At 37.7% G+C, this 9,172-nt stretch overlaps 1 non-coding gene across 1 annotated transcript; it reads left to right on the forward strand.

Moving 5' to 3' along the window:
- Positions 1-3,289: 3,289 nt before the first annotated feature.
- On the forward strand, positions 3,290-3,371 carry Trnas-aga. Its single transcript has one exon. It is a non-coding gene; the product is annotated as a tRNA-Ser (tRNA).
- The last annotated feature ends 5,801 nt before the right edge of the window (positions 3,372-9,172 follow it).

Consider the following 9,172-nt stretch of genomic DNA (forward strand, 5'->3'; position numbering starts at 1 on the left):
GCTGTTATTGTTGCTGCTGCTGCTGCTGTAGTTGCTGATGTTGTTGATGTTGTTGTTGATGTTTTAATGTATGTTTACTAGAATGACGAAGGTTCGGCAAACAGAGAGAGAGACGAACAGACAGAGAGAACGGAGGAGACAAACAGACGGATCGAGAGAAAAAAGAAGAAAGACAGAAAGAAAGAAGAAGGAAACGAAATTATTCTGAGATTGGAACTGGGAGAAATGATATGTACATATATATACATATATATATATATATATATATATATATATTATATATATATATATATATATATATAATATATATATATATATATATAATATATAAACATATATATGTATGTATGTATGTATGTAATATCTTGTATGTATGTATGTATATATATATGTATATATGTATGTATATATATATGCATATATATGTATATATATATATGTGTGTGCATGTATGTATATGCATATATGTATAAGTATGTTTATATATATGTATATGTGTGTACATACATTATATATATAACGTATATGCAATATATATATGTATGTGTGTGTGTGTGTGTGTGTGTATGTGTTGTTTGTGTCTGTTTGGTTTTGTATATGTGTATATGTGCATATGTGTGAGTGTATGTGTCCTTGCAAATGTGATGTGTATTTTGTGTATGTGTGTATTTGCGAATATGTTTTATGTTTCTGTGTGTGTTCCAGAGTTGGTGTACGTCTAAATATTTGTGTGTGAGGAGAAAAGATGCAAACAGACAGACAGACAGACAGTTTGAGTTAGCGAGTGAACGATAGGAACAAAAAGTGAGAGAGAGAGAGAGAGACAGACAGACAGACAGACAGACAGACAGACAGACAGACAGGAGTATTTCGATGGAGTGAAAGATATGGCAGAATTAAAGAAAACGAAGAAATCGAGTAAGTCAAAGAAGGAAAAGTAAATATACAAGGAAGTCTGACATTAAGACAAAATAATAATGATAATAATAATAAGCAACCAAGACTAACAAAGAAAGGAAACGGATAGAGCAAAGGTGGGATAATCAGGGTTGTGTGATGAATTTGAATAGTTCCAGGTGTGTAGAAACAAACACATGTCCTTAGTTGCCATGGGTTTGCTTTACAGGTAAGATCGTATGTGCAATATACTCTCTTTGTCTTCCAAATATTTGAATTAGCTGATATTTGGGTGTAATCTCCATTACTTTTTTATTTTATATTTTGTATTTAATATTACTCCTTTTAAACTAGGATAATCTTCGTTGATCGAAGTGTTTCAAACCGCAATATTACATGTATGTATACGTACATATATGTTAGTTAGTTAGTTAGTTAATTTTTTGGCTCAAGAAGCAAAAAGCAAGGCCATGTAGGGGGTCATGGAGTTATGTACATGGTGGTGTTCAAGTAAAGAGTTCAGGCCACTTGTGGTCAAGGGAGACTTTGAACCGAGCGGTCGTCGGCATCTTCACTATCTCGTCCGGCAGCTTATTCCACGGATCCGCAACCCGGACGGAGAAAGCTCCTCTCCTTCGATTGAGATGAAATCTTCGCAGATAGAGCTTTTCGGAGTGACCCCTGCAGCCGACGCTCTGGAGCAGGAGTGAAGAACAGTTCTTTCGAGAGGTTACACTTTCCGCTTATGATGTTGTGAGCAAGAATGAGATCTCCACGGCGTCGTCGTTTTTCTAGAGAATAAAAGTCGAGCGTCTTCAGCCTTTCTTCAAATATGTGTATGTGTTTATGTGTTTATATATACGTTTAGATAAATAAATCAGTCATAGAGTTCATCAGAATCCTGGTATATCAACGCGGATGACGCTGGGAATGGTAGTTGGAGGGGTGGTCATCTTCTATTTCTACCTTACCTGTTTATATGTTTAAAATTTACCTGATGATGGCGGTGATTTGTTAATAATGCAATCAAGGAATGCATCGATTAAATCCTGCCGAAACAGCTGTTGTGAATTTTGAACCCCACTTGTGTCCTTCTTAACATATATATATATATATATATATATATTATATATATATATATATATATATTATATATATAAGTTTCTTTATTGGCCACACAGGGCTGCACACAGATGGGAATCATACATACATACATACATACATACATACATACATACATACATACATACATACATACATACATACAGTTAATCAAATATATTCTTTGAGAATAAAGTGTACTAGATATTTCAGATAAGTGCTCTTAATATGATAAATTTCTAAAACCTTAAAGGTATTTACAGAATCAATTAGAGCGATTTTATATTAGAAAGTAAAAGCTGGAAAAATTACAGCATAAAAATCACAATAGAGATACGTCCATAATATAAATAGCATTGTATTAACAAATAAATATATATAAAGTAAAACTATGATAATTTTAAAAGGTTTGAGATAACTTACGATCGTTTCATGGATGTGTTTCCTTTCGAAATGAAACCCAAAACTGATAATCATTATTAGGTAGCACATCCACTCATCAGGAAAAAGGATGAATTTCAGTGTAGTCAATAGAATGATAGAGATGCTAATTTAAAATCGTGTGATAAAGGTGTTGCGTAAATGATTATCAATTTTGGATTTCATTTCGAAATGAAGCATTTACATGAAACGATCGTAAGATATCTCAAACCCTTAAAAATTATCATAGTTATATTTTATATATTCATTTATTAATACGATACCGTTTATATTATGGACGTATCTCTGTTCTGATTTTTATGGTGTAATTTTTCCTGCGTTTACTTTCTAATATACATGTGTGTGTGTGTTCATATACTCTTTTACTCTTTTACTTGTTTCAGTCATTTGACTGTGGCCATGCTGGAGCACCGCCTTAAGTCGAGCAACTCGACCCCGGGACTTATTCTTTTGTAAGCCCAGTACTTATTCTATCGGTCTCTTTTGCCGAACCGCTAGTAACGGGGACATAAACACACCAGCATCGGTTGTCAAGCAATGCTAGGGGGACAAACACAGACACACACAAACACAACACACACAATGCATATATATATATATATATATATATATATATATATACATATATACGACGGGCTTCTTTCAGTTTCCGTCTACCAAATCCACTCACAAGGCTTTAGTCGGCCCGAGGCTATAGTAGAAGACACTTGCCCAAGGTGCCACGCAGTGGGACTGAACCCGGAACCATGTGGTTGGTAAACAAGCTACTTACCACACAGCCACTCCTGTGCCTATGTATTTATATAATATATATGAGTGAGTGTATGTGCGCATATGTGTGTGTAAGTGAGTCGTCGTGGCCGAGTGGTTAAGGCGATGGACTAGAAATCCATCGGGGTCTCCTCGCGTAAGTTCGAATCCTACTAGCGACATTACTTTTTTTATAGGCGCAGGAGAAGCTATGTGGTAAGTAACTTGCTTACCAACCACATGGTTCTGGGTTCAGTCCCACTGCGTGGCACCTCGGGCAAGTGTCTTCTACTATAGCCTCGGGCCGACCAAAGCTCGTGAGTGGATTTGGTAGACGGAAACTGAAAGAAGCCCGTCGTATATATGTATATGTATGTGTGTGTGTGTGTGTGAGAGAGAGAGAGAGAGAGTGTGTGTTGTGTGGGTGTGGTGGTGTTGTGGTGTGGTTGTGTTTTGTTTGTCCTCTCAACATCGCTTGACAACCGATGCTGGTGTGTTTACGTCACCGTAACTTAGCGGTTCGGCAAAAGGGACCGATAGAATAAGTACTAGGCTTACAAAGAAAAAGTCCTTAGTTCGATTTGCTCAACTAAAGGCGGTGCTCCAGCATGGCCACAGTCAAATGACTGAAACAAGTAAAAGAGTAAAAGAGTTATTTCATGTAGAATATTTTCTGTGTCACTGACTAATTTCGAATTTTGCCTTATTTGTAAAAGCTGGTATGCTTTATTGACTGCTATTTCTAGTAAGGATTTTTTTGCGTCTGAATCGCCAAGAATCCTTTTTTCTGCTTTTGTAATTGACTGTTCGTTTGCCAAAATCAGAGAACATGTCTTACTCACAGTAACATACCTTTGTCATCTTACAATATAATCTTGTAAAGTTTTCTCTTTTCAGTTGTTCGTATCTGCTGGTTTTTGTCCAGTTACAACTATTTCCGTCCAGTTTTCAGGCTATCTCTCATCAAACAGAGGTGGGATTGACAACATGAGCTTAGTCTATGCATTTCCCTGTTGACAAAAGTTCGGTTTTGTTTCTCAATGCAAAATCTCCTCAAATTCTGTATCAAAACTATGTTTTCAAAAGTTCTTACAAAGCGAAATTTAACTTTACGTTTGTGAACAAAAATATCAATAAATTTAAACTTTCTAGTTTGAATTTTTCTAGAAAATACAGAAGTATCTTTTAATTATGATTTTATTCAGCATATTCCCCTCAGACTCACACACTTATTGCAGCAGTCCTCCAGTTTTTCTAAGACCTTGTAAAAGAACTCGGAATGTTGTGCCTCCAATCAAGTCTTTCGCAATGCCCTTAAAGCCGGAACTTTTCAGCACCCTTTGTATATTTTGTTTTTAACACAGGTCTATGAAGAGATTTTCTCTCAGATAAAACCCACAGCAACATGTCTTTGACTGGTGTATATACATTAAATATGATACACAAAGAACTATTTTAATTCATTGCAATTTCAATTATGTACACCGAGATGATTTAAGTCATTCCTGATAAATTCTAAAATGTTTATTTAGAACGGCGATGTTTCGTTTATAATACTTCCATTTTATTATCGAATTCAGTGATTTCACTTTCTGGATCATAAAACGAAACATCGCTGTTTAGAACGTATCGTGAGTTTTAAAATAAAAATGCAGTATTGATCTACTAATACTACAAAATACACAATGACGCAAACTTGTGATTAGAGAACACATGCGCACGCGCACATGCGTATATTTATGCGTGTATGTGTGTGTGTTTATTAATATGTGTGTACAACATATTTGTGTTCACATAAACGTATACATTGCTGATAATCAGAATTATGTATCTATTATAACATTGAAAAGCTACATACAGTCAAATTGTCTAGCAAGTCGATGATATAAGCGACATGACGAAAAAAAATGTAAAGAAATTACGCCATGGTGAGAATTACAAATAAATGTAGTTTGATTTCAACATATGATGTAGAGAAAATTTAACAATATAAATATAAATAGCGCATAATTTTGCTGATATTGCAGAAAGGACAAAATAACTACATGCGGAAGCATCTTCGATGTGTATGTATATGTATATGTATATGTATATGTATATGTATGTATATATAGAGAGAAAGGGGGAGGATAGATAGGTAGATAGATAGATAGATAGATAGATAAGATATATATATATATATATAGAGAGGAGAGAGAGAGAGAGAGAGAGATGAATGGCTAGATAGATGATAGATAGATGATAGATAGATGATTGATAGATAGATAGATAGATAGATAGATAGATAGATAGATAGGGAGAGAGGTAGATAGATAGATAGATAGATAGATAGATAGATAGTAGATATAAGATAATAGACAGACAGATAGAAATAGATAGATAGATAGATAGATAGATAGATAGATAGATAGATAGATAGATAGATAGATAGATAGATAGATAGATAGATATAAGGACAGGCAGATAGATAGATAGTTATAGATAGACAGATAGATAGATAGATCGTTATAGATAGATAGATAGATACATAGATAGATAGATAGATAGATAGATAGATAGATAGATAGATAGATAGATAGATAGATAGATAGATAGATAGATAAGGAAGTATGTGTCGTCACAGAGTAGACGTTAAGGTCATTTATGTAAAAGCAACAATGAACCAGTTTGTTTACATTTTAGCGCGAAATGCTACAACAATGTAAACAAGCAGACGACAGAAGACGATATTAAAGCTGTTATGATTAGCATGCCAGACTTTTAACAGCAAGACAATAAAAAGTTTAATGGCGTCAGAGCAGTTGAAAATAATACAACGTAATTGAAATGTGTTAAGAAATTACTTTATTTCAAGCACTGGAATTTACCTTGTGGTTTTGATATATTGCTTCGTAATAAATAGTTGTTTTAGTGAAATGATGTGTAACTGTAGGGGGTCCATTATGAGTGCTGATGTTTTGCGTAGCCAAGCTGGAACATTTTGACCAGTTAAAAAGTGTAAATCATTGAATTTTTGTTTAGAGAGGTCGACCATCCAAAATAGTATTTTCCAGGCTTGCAAATGGTAGCCGTTTGTTAGAATGGTTTGAGTTCAGGTAATGTCTTGCCAATTCGCAATTTACAAGAGGGTACTCAAAAGTAAACGGAAACGTTCTCTGTAGGACAAGCTGGTTGCAGTTCAGATTTCCGCCGCTAAGAGGCAGTTGATGCGACCCTCAGGCATCGGTCTGCCGACCGGTGTCACCGGCTGAAGTCACACTGCAACGTAGTGCGTTTTCGTATTGCAGTGTTTCTTCCCTCTTCGTTGAGTTTTGTGATGGCTGAAACGAAGGGTCAGAGTACTTCTATGAAATTCTGTTTTCTACTGGAGAAAACGGCGGCCGAAACAGCTGTCATGCTTCAGACAGCTTAGGAGGCCGTTGCCATGAGTAAAACACAAGTTTACGAGTAGTTTTCACGCTTGTTACTTGAAGACCAACCTCGTTCAGGACGACCGTTGAACTCCCAAACGAATGAAAACATCATGATAATTCAGGAACTGATCTTGAAGGATCGACCCGGAACATTTGATGAAGTTGATATGACTGATGTGTCCTGGAACTCCTCCCAACGAATTTTGTGCAGGAATTGCAAATGAAAAGAGTTACAGTAAAATTTGTGCTACGCTTGCTCACGGAAGATCAAAAGCAGTCACGACTGGAATGCATATCATGAACCGAAAGAACAGTTGGAAGTTGATCCGAACCTTATTTATCTTTTCGAAGTCTATCACTGGTGACGAAAGCTGGTGCTACGGAATTTGCAGATGCAGAAGAGGTGAAGTAAATAAACGGAGGAGGAAAATGCGTCTGGACCGAGGCATTGCTTCAAATGGAGAATTCTTTGAAGGCGATAAAAGTGTAAACATGAAAAACTAAGAGAATAAAATAATATTGCAAACTTCCGGTTTCTTTTGGGTACTTCCTTAAACCTAGGATGATTCACGTTTCAGATATTTTAGATTCAAACATCATTTCTTTATTTTTTTATTGGACCTTAAAATCTACGAAATATTTTTGAAATTCTTCTTTTTATTTCTTCTTTGCTATTGAAAACATTCCTATGTGCATACAAGATGTTTAAATCAGTCTGTACATGCAGCAGAATACAACACTGACTAGAAATAAATCGAATATATTTTGTAACACAGTGTAGCCGTGAAAAAGAAGTAAAAAAATAACGCCCCAGTAATTTATTTAGTGTTTTTTTTTTTTTGTGGTCTAGTGGCTAAGGTTCTTCACTCAAGATACTAAGGTCGTGGTTTCGATTCGCAGACCGTAAGGTGCTTTTTATTCTTCGGCAAAAACGCCAGCAATAACTTGACCTTACGGACCGGCGGACTGACGGACTGACGGACTGACAGACTGACGGACTGACAGACTGACGGACTGACGAACTGACAGACCGACGGACTGATGGACCGACAGACTGACGGACTGACGAACCGACAGACTGATGGACCGACGGACTGACGGACTGACGAACCGACAGACCGACGAACTGACGGACTGACGGACCGACGGATTGACGGACTGACGAACCGACAGACCGACGGACCGACGGACTGACGGACTGATGGACCGACGGACTGACGGACTGACGGACCGACAGACTGATGGACCGACGGACTGACGGACTGATGAACCGATGACCGACGAACTGACGGACTGACGGACCGACATACTGATGGACTGACGGACCGACGGACTGACGGACTGATGAACAGATAGACCGACGAACTGACGGACTGACGGATCGACATACTGATGGACTGATGGACCGATGGACTGACGGACTGATGAACAGATAGACCGACGAACTGACGGACTGACGGATCGACATACTGATGGACTGATGGACCGACGGACTGACGGACTGATGAACAGATAGACCGACGAACTGACGGACTGACGGATCGACATACTGATGGACTGATGGACCGACGGACTGACGGACTGACGGACCGACGGACTGACGGACTGACGGACCGACGGACTGACGGACTGACAGACTGACAGACTGACGGACCGACAGACCGACGGACCGACGGACCGACGGACTGACGGACTGACGGACCAATGAACCAAAGGATCGATGAACCGACGGACCGATGAACCGGCGGACAGACTGACGGACTGACGAACCGACGGACTGACGAACCGACGGACTGACGGACTGACGGACCGACGGACTGACGAACCGACGGACTGACGGACTGACGAACCAAAGGACCGACGGATCGACAGACTGACGGACCGACAGACTGACGGACCGACGGACAGACGGACTGACGCACCAACAGACCGACGGTTCGAGGGTAAGAGTGAGATTTGCAATCTCAGTCACTGATATTCTTTAGAAACCGAGTTAATCCCAGTTCTTGTGAGACTTAAAAGGGTTCACAACAGATCCATATCATCAATGTACAAAAGCTAAACTGCTTTAACAATTTCTTAGCAGAACCTTCCATAGTTCCGAGCCTTTTTTTCTTTTCCTTTTCATTAAATTAAATTAAATTTATTTCTTCCACTCTTGAAATTCAAGTCAAAAAAAAAAATCCATTGTTCCAAATTAGTGTTCTAAATACATTTTTCTTCAGAATTATAATTGGAAGTGCATTTGGTTCTTCTTGTAATAGACTCACTGACTGTTTATCTCGGGTTTACTTCGTCACTGATCATATTGAACTTCTTATGTATTAGCAATGAACGTCGAAGTCTAACTTAATTATCTTTTCTTTAATTCGTTTCTAATTTCGTTACAGATTACGTTCTGCTTGTTCCTTCATAAGTACGTGTGTTTTTAAGAACGTAATTTCTTAATTTCTGTTTTCGAAAAGGTAAAACGATTTCGAGCATCAAACAGTAAAGTACAGGACAACATTTCAAAACAATTTGTTTTTCTTTTGTTTCGTTTATTTGTTGGGTTTTTTTTTTGTTTTGTT

The sequence above is a fragment of the Octopus sinensis genome, unplaced genomic scaffold (assembly GCF_006345805.1).
Source record: "Octopus sinensis unplaced genomic scaffold, ASM634580v1 Contig03711, whole genome shotgun sequence".
NCBI classification, from domain to species: Eukaryota; Metazoa; Mollusca; class Cephalopoda; order Octopoda; family Octopodidae; genus Octopus; species Octopus sinensis.